The sequence below is a fragment of the Pteronotus mesoamericanus genome, unplaced genomic scaffold (genome assembly GCF_021234165.1).
Source record: "Pteronotus mesoamericanus isolate MK-2021 breed Mesoamerican mustached bat unplaced genomic scaffold, CSHL_Meso_final contig_25, whole genome shotgun sequence".
NCBI lineage: Eukaryota > Metazoa > Chordata > Mammalia > Chiroptera > Mormoopidae > Pteronotus > Pteronotus mesoamericanus.
In genome coordinates this window covers 29529688-29543802 of record NW_026555105.1, presented here as the reverse complement: position 1 = coordinate 29543802, position 14115 = coordinate 29529688, and the positions used below count along the sequence as shown (strand labels likewise).

Genomic DNA, 14115 nt, shown 5'->3' with positions numbered 1-14115 from the left:
TAGAAAAGCCTTTCTTCTCTTGCAAACTGCCTGGCAGACAGAGTTATCTGAAGCATCCTTCTTGATGATCCTTTCCAGGGATTCAAGAAAAGACAACAGGCCACAGCAACACCTTGGTTTATACACACAACCTCCCCTCATTGGTTTAAAGACATAATAAAAGAAAATGCTTCTCGCTCATATATAAAAAGTACTTAAGTGTAATTTTGACAAAATGTGTCCCAGGGGTGACTGAAGTCTTTTTCTCCCTGTTGTGATTGTTGCCATTATAAATAGACAATCATAAGAGAATCAAAAGGGGGAACCTTTTAAAGACTTACTCAAGGGCCTGATACCCTCCCCACTTTATTTTTCTTAGCCCTAATGCCAAAGAAAAACAAACAGTTATCAACGTACTAATGGTGTTTATTCGCCCATCTGCCTTGGAAGGGTGGCAGTGTGCCAAGCCCTGAGACAGTTCACTAAAGCACCAAGTCAACCAAGGTCAATTCCATCATCGACTGCACCCACGACTGACATTTTGAGGACAGAAGAAATGTTCAGGATTCTAAATTACTTTTTGCCACCTCTGTGCCTTTGCAATACCTGGGCAGTTTTACCCAGACCCAGTGAAGATTCAATCCCCCCCTTTTTTTTTCCTGCCTGTCAAGTCATGACCACTTTTATGTTTCTCAAAAAAACAAACAAACAAACAAACAAAAAATGGCTTAGGTGAAGATGGTCAAAAAAAAGCAGAATGTCTCTTTGCTTCTGCTTTGTTCAGGCTTCTGTCTCCCAACTGCTCACACTGGAGCTGCCCTAGTGGGGAAGCAAGCCATCAGTCACGTGGTTGGAATCACACAGGTCCCCATGTCTTTTCTACACCATCTCTCACCACATGGCAGCCAGGAGCTCCTCAGGAGCTGTGAAGAACTAGACTCGTGTTCCACTGTGAGGTCTTTCATCTTCAGACAAGTCATTTCCAACCAATGCAAAGATCAACTGTCCTGTGCAGGTGGGAGGTCCCTGAAAGATCCCAAGAGAAGAAATGAGCACTTCCTGATGTTTTTCTGTCTCTCTTCCAAACAGCAAGAGGAAGTAGCTCTGCTTTCTCCTCTCCTTTCTCCAAGTCTTAGCATTTTTGGCACCTACACTGGAAGACACGCCCAAAGCAATCTTGTCTGCAGCAAGATTATCCTTCACTGGTGATATAATTCTTAATGACACCTCAGTGTATCAGCTGCCCAGTGCTTCTTCCAATCCACTGCAATGAAACCTCCCTAGTGTTGACAATAGACTTCTTCATGATAGCTCCAAAAAACAAACAGTAATTAGAAAATGGAATTGAATATCTTTTCAGACTGAGTTCCACTCATTTAGAAGCAGCTTTCAGGTACTGGAGTGAATGTGGATCCAGCTTCTTCTTTTGCTAAAAATCCTCTTGACACATCAAAGGATGCATAGAAGGATGACGCTGGGAAGGTTTTAGTATCATCCCTCTTATTTATATAGAACTTCTTTTTTTCCTGTAACCCTCATGCTTATTATTTTATTTGATTCTCAAGGGGTAAATAGGATGGCTCAGTAGTTAGGAAAGCTGATTGCAGATGCCTGAGTTGGAGATCAAGCTCATAAACTTATTGGCTTTTGACACTGAGCGAATCACCTGCCCCTCCCCAAGACCCCATTCTCTGTTCTGCAAAATGTGGATAATCATCATACACACCTCACAGGGTTAATTTTATATATATCCATTTGGAACTATGCCTGGAACACTATGAGGGCTAAATAAATAATAATAATAATAATTCTTATCATCATCATTTGAATATTAGAGCTGAGGAAATAAAGGCTTCTACATCTGGATTCTATGTCTGGACTAAGCAATTCCATGGGTGAAGAGATCATATATTGTTTTAGTTTGGGTCTCCTCAGACACAAACCCTGAGACAAATATTTGGGTGCAAGTGGCTTACATGGGAAGTGAAGAACCAGTCGAGGCAGGAAAGGAAAGGAAACAATTAAGGGTGTGTTTATGGGCAGGTCTTTACTGTGGGCAACTGGGCACAATCCTACTAGGGACCCTCTAAATGACTTCACAAAACACATCACACACCTTGGAAATGTCCCTCCAAGGGTGGAGGCAACTGGAGAATATAACTGCCAACCTCATGCCACATTGTTTGGGGTGTGCTTCTGGGGCAGTCACCCCACAGTGAAGCCTTCCAACCCACCCTAGGCATAGGATGAAAAGCCGAAGAGGGCCAGATGACTTTGTGCTTAAAGATGCAGGAAGCCATGTGCATATCCTGGAGTCATCTGCAAGTGGCATCCTGGAGTGGCCAAGGGAACGAACAGGGCAATGACATCAGTGACTTGGGGATACAATGACAGTCACAGAGTTCCTTGACCATCCTATGCATTCAGACAGAACCAAAGTCAAATGAGCCCAGCCTAGGAGAACACATCCTGAATTACCTTCTGGAGAAGAACACTGGTGTTTCCCAGTAAGTTGTTCCAAAGCTTATCGAACTTTATGACACCCACACTCATCAAAATCCCTTTGGGTGAGTTTTTTCCTTCTACATTGATTTCCAACAGGTAGAAAAGAAAACAGTAAAGTTTACAACATATTTTAATTGGTAAAGTAAAGGACACTTTTAAAAAGTCACGACATGCTTTAGACCCACTTAGGTATGTGGAAAAACAAATGTTCTGTGAGCTACAGTACTCTACTCTGAAAAGGTGATAAAATATTTGAAAATGTCTATCTTCAAAAAAGGTTGACTGACCCCTCTGCATAGGAATAGCTCCTGGGTCATATTTCTGGAAAAAGTAAAGTTTTGAGCAACTATTTGTCAGGTTGACAAGCTAACATTTAAAAGACATGATATACACCTGAGTCCCTCAAGGCAGGTATCAAACTAAGTTCCTTTACTTTTGCCAAATGCCTCCCCTTCACTCCCTTCCTTCCTTCGGGCAGGGCTTTTATTTCATCTTATTACCCTTCTTTCCAAAGGAGGGAAAATCCAAATAAATTTATAAAAGCTAGAACTTTCATTCACCATCCATTTCTAAATAAAGAAGGAGCACTAAAGGAAAACAAGCAAACTTATCACAAACATTTTCTTTGATTTCCAGCCAAACCTCCTAAATGTGAACAAAATATAATTAGTGATGAAGAGATGGTAGAATCTGTTTTTTATTTAGAAGGTGAGTGAAGCCCATTTATAAACAGGCATCCTTGTGTCCTTTTGTGCGGAAAGACGTATTTTCTCTATATTTGGGCAGCGCTCACTGGAGTGACTGAAAACCACCACCTCTGTGGATGAACCTGATATAGACCAGAGAAGGTTTTAGTCAAGGTAACTGAGGCCAGAGATCCACAACGAAAATGTGCTGTATAACTTAATTTTTCAAACTTACACATTCATTCTCCTACAGCCCTTTCTTTGGGTGATTTATGTTCAGTTGATTTTGCTACAGGCCTGGAATGTTTACACAAAGGCTTAATAGACATTTACTTTGGAAGTTACATTGTGAGATAGAATCAAGGAATTGGCCCATTGCCAGAGTCAGAATGGTAGGCCACCTGGAAGTTAATGATCGTTTTGTGAAGACCAGAGGCATGTAACAGAAGGTTCCAGAGAAGTGGAGACTTCATGTAATAACCACATTGCCCTCAGACATACACCTTTGAAATGACTGAGGAGAAACTCATGTGTAAATAGAGACATCACAGATAGAAATGTCCAGGATTATAATTCCTCAGTACTTTAATACTTTAATATCATATTTTGTACTGCATCTTACAGTTTATATATGTTTTTATGTAACGTCCAAATCAATACTCTCCAAAAAGATACCGGTAACCTTAAGTGCTAGTCTATTTTATATTTGATTCATGCTAAATTCACGTCTGCAGCAAATGTAAAAGACTTATTACCCTCACTTTAAGATGCGGAAACTGAGCCTCAGAAAGGGCCAGCAACCCACTTGCTCAAGATTACATGACACATAACTGCTAAAAGCCACAGTCCCCTTAGTAACGTCTCCACTTCTCCACAGCTGCTTTAATTAAGCTATTCTTTTTTTCTGATTCAATCAAACCCCACTTATCAAACAGTATTAACATCACTGGGCCGAGCCCAGTGAAGAATAAACATAAATGTAATCTCCTTGAGAGTATAATCTAATTTGAGAGAAATGTGTTTCTTTAAACTTTGCTTGTTTTTACTGAAAATGGGTAATTCTTTGTAAGGAACTCTCTGTAAGAGACATCAACATATGGTACATCCTTCCATATGGCACAGAGTGAGGATGAGTTACAGCTTTAAAGAAGGTGCTCAGAGGCATTCTCCAAAATGGTATCTGACAGATACCTGCAGGAGTAAAAGGAGTAAGCTATGCATGTATCTCAAATACCATTACGGGTAGAGCAAACAACAAGGGTAAAGTTTCTGGAGATGCACTTGGCTTGTTCATAGAATGGCAAAGAAACTAACACGGCCAGACTAGGAAGAGGAGGCATACAGGACACAGGCCAGAATTCACATAGGGCCTTATAAGTCATAGTAAAATATTTGACTTTGCCAATGAGTAAGATGAAATGCCATTGGAGGATTCTGAGCAGGTAAGTGACCTGATTTGACTTCTGCTTAAAAAAAACAAACAAACAAAAAAAAAAACGGTTATTATGGCTTCTTTGTGAAAAAAAGACTGTAGAGGGGACAACAGCTGAGGCAGGATATCGGTATTAGGAGATGATGGATGTGGTGAAATGATTATTCAAGATATAATTCGAAGGTAGATTCCAAAGGATTTGCTGGTGAATTGGATGAGAGGTGGGAGAAAAAGAGAAGAGTCAATGATTGTTTCAAGTTTTTTAACTTGAGCCCCTGGAAGGATGGACTTGCCACAGCTGAAGTGGAGAAAGCCAGAGGTAGAACAGATCATGAGGGTTAGATTAGAAGGCCAGTGTCTATCCTATTAAGTTCAAGTTGCCCATTAAATGCCTAAGAATGGATGTTGAAAGACATTTGAATATATCATTTTGGAGTTTAAGTGAGACATCTGGAGTAAAGATATAAATACAGGCATCATGAGGATATCGAGGGTCTTTAAAGCCACAAGACTGAAGGAGATAACCCAGGATGTGGATCTAGATGGAAAAGAGGACCAAGACCTGAACTGGTGGGGTGGGAGAGCCCAACATGTAGAAGTTAAGGAAATAAGGAGAAAACAGCAGAGGATGTCAAGAAAAATAAACTAGTAGAATAGGAAGAGGATACCAAATGAAGAAAAATATTTAAAAGAAGGAGGTATAAAGAGAGAGAAGAGCATATGTCAACAAAAAAAGAAACTGCACAGTAGCTTTATTTATATATTCCCAAAATGGGAACAACCCAAATGCCTAAGTAGTAGAATGGATAAACAAATCATGGTATAGTCCTACAAATGAATATCAGCAATGCAAAAGAATGAACTACTGCTACCCCCAACAACATGGATGAATCTTCAGACATAATGATGAGCAGGATAAACCACACACAAAAGAGGACAAGCTCTCTGAGTCCATGTATATGAGTTCAAAGAGAGACAAATAGGTATTTAGTAGGAATGAGGTCCTAGCAAACTTGCTGGAGGAATAGAAATGTTCTCCACCTTGACCCCGGTGGTGGTTACACGGTTAAATACAAATGTAACAATTCATCAAGCTTAGTCTTCAAGTCTGTGAATTTTACTGTACCCAAATTATGCTTCAGTAATAAAATGGGGGTGGAGGAAGGAGGGCATAAGAATGGTAATAAGAATGTAGAATAGAAAGGCAAAAATAGAATAAATGATCTTTGCCCTGGAAGAGCTTATCTACCAGACCAAAAATAGAAAATGCAAAGATTTCCTCTTCAGAATGAGAGGACTGCATATTTATGTGTTTTTATGCTCTTTGCTACAGAACTTTCTCTTGCTCCACCTTTTATCATGCCCACTTCAGCCAATGGTCACTTCTGCTTGTCAACTGAACTTCACATACCTTGGAAGAAGCAGGAGAACTTGTTGAACAAGTGGACTTGGTAACCAAAGTTTTTGTATGGCTGGCCCTTTGCTCTGTCCTCCTTGTCCTGCCCTCCTAGTCCCCAACATGCCCCCAAATGCTGCTTGCCTGAACAAACACCTTTGCAGCACCTTTTTCTAGCACCTTTCTGTTAAGCCCTCCACAGACTGGGTTGCCCCTCCCCACCAATGCTCATTTTTGCCTTTTACTTCTGACCTACATTTTATTCTGAACTTCTGCAGTTGTTTGCATCTAATTTTAGCAGACTTCAGGGTTTCTAACCCATGGTCTTGCTTGAATCGCAAATCCCCGGCACTCCACTGTTATCTGATGGGACACCCTGGATAGGTTTCTCCCAGCAGCTACAAAATTTCCTTTAAGGTTTGAGAATTCATGGGGTTTTATGCTGCCTTAATGCCTCAGAACTTTGGTGTTTTCTACCTCAAACACCACTTTGCAGTCCCAAAATCCTACAGGTGGTGGTCTTCTGGATGGATTGCATGGAGTTGCTGTTGTCCAGGGTATTGCCAAGATCCAAGTCTTCCAAACAGAGAATCCTAAAGGAAGCAAGGGAGAAAGAAGTAGTAACATATAAGGGAGCCCCAATACAACTAGCAACTGACTTCTGAACAGAAACACTACCAGCTGGGAATGGCAAGAAATATTCCAAGTCCTGAAAAGCAAAGGCCTGCAACCAAGACTGCTCTACCCAGCAAGGCTCTCAATTAAAATGGAAGGAGAAATATGGAGTTTCCCAGACAAAAGAAGACTAAAAGAATACATCTGCACCAAACCAGCATTGCAAAATATGCTAAAGGGTCTGCTTTAAGAAGATGAGGAAAAAGAATCTATGAATACCCAGTTCTTTTCCCAGTCACCAAGACTTGATATTACCAATATTTTAATACTTATTAATCTGATTGTGACAATGATGTGTTATTTCAATCATTACGTTATTATTTGTTGAAACTAACCTGTTTTTGTACATTTCTTGCCTATTTCTATTCTTTTTAAAAAGCTTTAAATGACTTTTTGGTATTCTGTATCCATTTTTTTATTAAATGTTTATAGAACTTTTGCCCTAAAAAAACCCCCAAAAACTATTAATCCATTTTTAGATGTGTTGCAAATATTTTTCTATGCTATTACTTGTCCTTTCACTTTTTTTATATGTATATTAGTATATAGTCTTAAATGTTTAATATAGTCATATTGTCAATACTTTATAGCTTCTGGATTTGAATATGTTACTTCAGGGTAAGAAAAATAATATTACTTTGAATTTTCTCTGAAAACTCCTTAGATTTTACATATTGATTTTGAACTAACTTGAATATTTTTTGTATAATTTGTGAATAGGGCTCTATATTTGTTTTATTTCAAAAAATAGTGGTCCATGTAACTTACTTGTTGAATAAGCCTTATTTTCCCCATTGATTTTAAACATTAATTTAATCATATATTCCATTGTTAGACAGATATATGCATTTGTTTCTAGAATGCTCATTTTATTTCATTGATCTACTTGATTATTTCTGTGCTGGTGTCATGTTGTTTTAATTGCTGAGACTATAATGGATTTAAATTTTTTAATATTATCTAATGGATCTTGGCATTTTAAAAAATAAATAAATAAAATCAATCTGCATTTAGAAAAAAATAAAGAAGGATCTCCTACCTTTTGCAACATCATGGACGGGATTAGAGAATATTATGCTAAGTGAAATAAGCCAGTCAGTGAAAGACAAATACCATATGATCTCACCATATGGAATCTATTCAACAAAATAAACTAACAAACAAAATAAACCACAGGCAAGGAAACTGAAAGTGACCAGAGGGGATGGGGAAGGAGGACAATGGTGGAAAGAAGGAGAAGAGACTAAACAAAGAACATATATGAATGAATGACCCATGGACATGGACAGCAGAGTGGGAATTGAGTGGGAGAGGGGGTGGGGTGGGATGGGTGAAGGAGGGCAAAATGGGAAAAATTGAGACAACCATAATAGAATAAACATGATTTAAAAATAAAACTTTTTTAAAAAGACAAAAAAATCCAAGTCTTCCCCTTCTTCCAGCAGGTGGTAGTAGGTAGGGATCTCAGCCTCCAGTTTGACCTTGATGTTCCTCAGGGCCTTGTACTCCTGGGCCTGGACCTGCCACTCTACCCACATCTGACTCCAAGTGTAGCAGGATCCCATTGAACTATTCCACCTGCATGGCAAAGTGCATCTCCGCCTCTTTCAGGCTCTTCTCCTAAATGCCCTTCAGATTTTTCTTGGAGTCCAGGTTGACCTCCAAGGACTGGACTGTATATCTCCATTCCATGAGTGCAATCTGATTTGCTCCTATCTCAGCAGTCTGCTAGGTGACCACTGTGGTGTCCTCATTCTGCTGGGACAAGTACTTCTCCATCTTCTGTTGCCAGCTCATCATACTGGACCCAAGTGTGCACCAAGATTTTGCTGAGGTCCTGAGGCTTGGGGACACCCAACTCCACAGTCAATCCAAAATTGGCAATCTGGTTTTACAGACGACTGACTTACTCCTCTCGGTTCTTCATGAAGAGCAACTCCTTGTTGAGATCCTCAATCTCTATCTCCAGCTGCAGCTGAGTGATATTGGTGTCATAAAGGACCTTTCAGAGCCCACTGGTGTCACTCTCCACAGACTGACATATGGCCAGCTCCATTTCATACTTGACTCGGAAGTCATCAGCAGCAAGATGGGCATTGTCAGTCTGCAGAATGATACAGAACTTGTCCACAGACCTTGCAAAAATATGAGTGTCAGTCCCTTGATGGTCTTAAAATAATGTCCCCAGCCCCCAATCTCTTACCAGGGGTCCCTTCTTCTCCAGGTGTCCCTGGAATTTGCTAGCCAATCTATTATTGTTGGCCTCCAGGCTTCTCACTATATCCAGGTCGGAGGCCAAGTGGTCATTCAAGCACTGCATAGTCTCCTTACTTTGGTCGACCCTTATGCCACCAGACTGCTGACCATCCCCACAGCCAGGGCCCTGAAACCCCAGCAACCTTGCAAGCTGGTAAAGAGGGACATGGAGATCTAAGAGTCTGAGCCCCCAGTGCCTGCACAGATGCTGGCCTTGCTACTGGCTGGGTGACTGCAAGGAGCTTTAGGAAAAGCTGGAGGAGGCCCTGAAGCTTATGTTGTTTAGGAGGAAGGCAAGAGGCCAAAACTCAGGTTCGAGCTACCTGGATGAATAATTTTTCCCCTACTCCTAAACATTTTAAATTATATTAGATTATCAGACTGCTAATTATTGAAGTCAAAACTTCATAGTCAGGAATTAGAAATGTCTCTATCAGAAAGCTGAGAAGGAAAAAGTGTTTCTACTGCGAATAAGGTCACAAATTGGACACATAAAAAGTCTGTCCAGAAAAAGCCGCATCATTGTTAATATAATAAGAATGGTTTGTGCTACATTGATATATAACCTGGCAGCCAAGGAGAGTGGCCGAGAATGCTCGTGCATGAATAATGATGACTTCACTGTACTAGTCAGTGAGGGCAGTAGACACCATTGAGTGAGCATGTATGTGTTCTGTGTGGCCATCGCATTCAAAATGACTGAGTGAGTAGAAGAATGTATGTGCAACAAATTTTGCATTAAGCTTGAACACTCTTCCACGGAAACTATTTGGATGATTCAGAAGGCCACAGCTGTGAGCAACTGCTGATTGGCACCTTCATCACAACAATGTACCTGCTCATATATCACATCTCGGGCAGTTTTTTGGCAAAACATCAAATGACTTCAGTGACTCAACACCCCTACAGCCCATATTTGACACCCTGAAAATTCTGGCTTTTCCCAAAACTAAAATCACCTTTGAATGGGAAGACATTTCAGACCATTGATGAGATTCAGGAAAATACAACAGGGCCCTGATGGCAACTGGGAGAATTGCATGAGGTCCCAAGGTTCTTTGAAGGGGACTGAGGCATCATTTTCCTAGGTACAATGTTTCTTGTATCTTGTATCTTCTTCAATAAATGACTCTATTTTTCATATTATATGTCAGGATGCCTCCTGGACAGACCTCGAATCTTCTTCCATTTGGAAGCCTGTGCCCAGTGGCAAAGGGGGCTCCCCACCTCCACAAGGCTGTCCTAACTTGAACTGCCTGTTTTGGCTGCCTTTTAAGAAGTCCCTTCTAGGCAAGAATTAAAAATTACTTCAGAGCCAACATGCGATCCTATACCGAGACATGGCTTCCACAGTGACCCATGTATAGCTCTGTCTACCAGACCTCCCCATTATCACCTCCCCGTCCAGGTTCCTGGAGTGGCCACAGGGAAGTAGATCATAAGAGTGATGTGTGGAGCTGATTTCATATTTCCAAAAGTAAAGAGAGTTAAAGGAGAATGTGGCTCAGGGTTTAGAGCAAGTATCCAAAAATGAAGCTCAGTAGTGAGAGGCAGGGGATGAGAAAAGTTGATGAGGTTTCTACAACTTGTGTTACCATCCTTGTGGTATTTCCAGGACGAGCATCACAAACCTGTCACTCGAAGTTGCACAGGGCTTGTGTTTAGAAAGGTCCCACACTTGGTCTAAAGCTCTGTTTTTACCATCTTAAAATTGTTAATAATTTTCAAACAAACACCCCACATTTTCATTTTGCTCCAGGACCTGAAAATTATATAACCAGTCCTGATTGTTTCAGGTCAGTTATCGGCAAACTAAACATCACTAGTTATTTTAAAATACCCTACCTTGAGCCTTCTCTGCAGATGCAAGTTGGTAAACTGAGGGGCACAGATCACAAATGTCTATGGAGATGGCTGTTTTCAGTGTGTAATTATTGGATTTCCAGACTGGAATCTTCTTCACCAAAACTGGGAAAAAAATAAAATAAATAAGGAAGTCTCTACAAATTGAAGGTCATGGTCATGGTAAAGAAATTAAAACTTCAAATAAAATGTTCATCTCTGACTTGGATACTGCATTAAACATGTACTTACTGCTAGGAAAATATTTAATCAGTCATAACACCGATGGGTGAAAAACACATGTAACCTGAAAAATCCCTAATCCATTGTTTATAAGAGGTAAAATGTGGTAACATGGCTGAACTGAGTTACAAATCAACTTCTGGCAGTGATACAATGAAGGAAAAGGAGAAATTTGGGTAATCCAGTGAATATTACTGCTTCTCTCCGTTCTCCCAAAAACCTTAAAGATATGTTTCTATAGGGGCCTATGCAATCCCTTATTATTTCTCAAACTTTCTCTGTGTTCTCAGATCAAGCCCTTCTAAATTCTCTCCTCCTCTGTAAAGTCTTCTCTGGTTTAGGAGCAATTCAGAGGCTGTTTTTTGTTTTTGTTTTTGTTTTTTTCTTTACAATTTCTTCTCTTTCAATACATCTCTGAGCATGTAAAGGCTCTCTGGGCCCTTGTCAGCATCAGAGCCAAAGGGGGTTGGAGCAGAGTAAACAGAGAAGGTGGACCTTAGTAGCTGGGCTCAGCGCCTGGCTGCAACCCTTTTCATCACCCGCAGAGTACTCCCTGTCATGGAATTCACCACCACTGCCTTCCCCACTGCCTTCATTCTCCTCCAGGTCTATTTCCTCCCCTGCCCCTTCACTCTCAAAGATGACCTCTCCACCTACTTCCCTGGGAAAATTGAGAACATCTGATGAGAACTCCCACAAGTTTCCTCCCAACTCTTTGTTTTCTTTGGATCATCACCCAAACTTTCTTCCTTCCCGCCCATCTTGGAAGAAACTTTCCCTGCCACATGGGCAGGTTAACCCCTTCACCTGCCTCCTATGATGCTTGGGCTTCCTTCTCATGACTACGGTCTCTGTTTTTCCTTTTCACCAGCTACTTGTTCAATTCCTAAACATGTACTCAAATCTTCTCATCAAAACAGAAATAGACACACAAACACATATAATGCCCCCTCTTGATCTACCCTCCTTCTTTGTTGTACCACGTCTTGCTTTGAGTCTTCTGCTTCCTTTTCTCTCTTTACCCCTCATTAAAACCAGATATTGTCTGAATGCTGCCCAGTACAAAGTTTAGAAGTCACCAGATAAATGGGAGTCTCATTCCTCAGTCTCATGTGTCTTGGCTCTTTTGAAATTATATTCACAAAGGTCAAACAAAATCAAAGGCCTCCGTTTGCTGCCACGCTTTCTGCATTCCCAGTGGCACTCTCACCTCTCAACATGGACCCTTGTATTCCTTGGTTTCTGTGATGCCTGTGTCCTAATTTTTCCTACTGCTCATTTGAAGTGTCCTTTAGGGTTTTCCTCCCATTCTTTGGTCATCACTTAACAGCGATTACTCCCCAAAATATCAGCTTTGGCCTGTTCTCTACTCGCTGCACTACTTCATCCCATGAGGATTATCATTGTTTCCCATACTCACTGTGTGTTTCCCAAAAGCATATCACTACTTCAAACTCACTCCAAAATCCCAGACCACATCTCTAACACCTGCTAAACACCCCAGCCACCTGTCAAATATTCTTTTAAGTATGTCAAGCCCGAGGCAGCTAAAGCAGAACTGCTGCAACACAAGGAACTTTGTATAACTTTTAGGAAGCTTCTTATATGATTCTTGCTAGAGGTAGGGACTGGTGTCAGTCTAAGGCTCCACAGGCCTCCACATAAAAGCAAAAGCTCATTCTACCTGGCTGGAGGAAGAATGTGAGAGAGGGGACAAGGCCAGATCCTGACCCAAAGCAGCCAAGTTGAACCAACTTCTGTGCTTGGCACCAAATGTTGCCTCCTGGTCCTCCTAAAGTTTACATTGTGCAAGACACTGATAACAGATACAGACATCATCCAAAATTAGACAAACATTGCTTGTAAACCAAGAGATAGAAAATTAAGTACTTATTTTGGCTGGAAGTCAAAGCGCAGTGGCATTGCATGAAGCAGGAAGTGATGGGGGTGTCTGGCTTGGGCATAGTGGATTAAGAAAAGCTGTGACCTCTTTTCCACTTATTGTTCACACTGTAAATGCTTTACTTCCATCAGTTAAAAGATGCACGTGGACTCTGTCCTTCCAATTATTTGTGAGTTTGTTAAGCATCTGTCTGTAATCAAGATTCACTTATCTTTCTAGCATGTGGGCCTGGATCTGCTTTCCCAATCATGGCACCCCAACTCCCAAGGTGCTCTTGAGTGACACTCTCCTGGAAGACACTAATGCTAGTGTTTCCCTCCCTGAGTAAGGAAGGTTAAGAAGAGTTAATAAATTTTGGCTATGCATGTGTCCAACTCCCACAAGAGGGGGAAAAAAAAATCTCTCTTTTGAACAAAGGAGAATAAAGGAAAGCTCTCTTCTTCTGCCAGGAGCCTAGACTCCCCATCCAGGGCCTCCTGCTAATTCCAGGCCTCACCCTGAAATCAGGGAGGCCTGAGGGCTCAGGATGCTCACCAGCCCTCTGGGCATGAACTGCAGCATTCACAGCTTCCGAGTATCCTAATCTATTCCATATTCCAAGAGGCTCTCCAAAGGGAAAGGTAATCATTCTCATACAAACAGTCCTCCATGCTTTCTTTCCCACTCATATCCGCTTGGAACTGAGAGCAAGAGGGGAATGAAGTTGTGTCCTCCCTTGTGGTACCTGGCTTTGGCCTTTGCTTTACAGAGGCCATTGTACATGGCAGTAAGCCATGTATAAAGCAGCCTGTCCAGAAGAAAGCAGGGAGCTATGGAATTGCCTTCTCCCAGCTTAAAAGGAATGTCTCATCAAAGCTATGCCAGAACTGTTAAAGAAAGAGAAAGAACAAGGAGAAAGAGCTTTTTTCTTTTCTTTTTTAATTGATTTGAGAGAGAGAGAGAGACATTTATACCAATTGGCTGCCTCCCATATGCCATATGTGCCCTACTGGGGACCAAACCCACAACTTAGGTATGTGTCCTGACTGGGAATCAAACCTCCAAACTTTTGGTGTATGGGATGACTCTCCAACCAACCAAGCCACACCGGCCAGGGCATGAATACCTTTAAATATGAACAATTAAAAGAAAGCCTTCATGGAGAGAAACCCAAATGAATTCATTATGTTCCTCTAAATACCATTTCATATCAATTCAA

At 41.1% G+C, this 14115-nt stretch overlaps 1 pseudogene; it reads right to left on the bottom strand.

The window, feature by feature from the left end:
• Positions 1-6445: 6445 nt before the first annotated feature.
• LOC129070972 (keratin, type I cytoskeletal 18-like) lies at positions 6446-13679 on the bottom strand (annotated as a pseudogene).
• Positions 13680-14115: the final 436 nt, after the last annotated feature.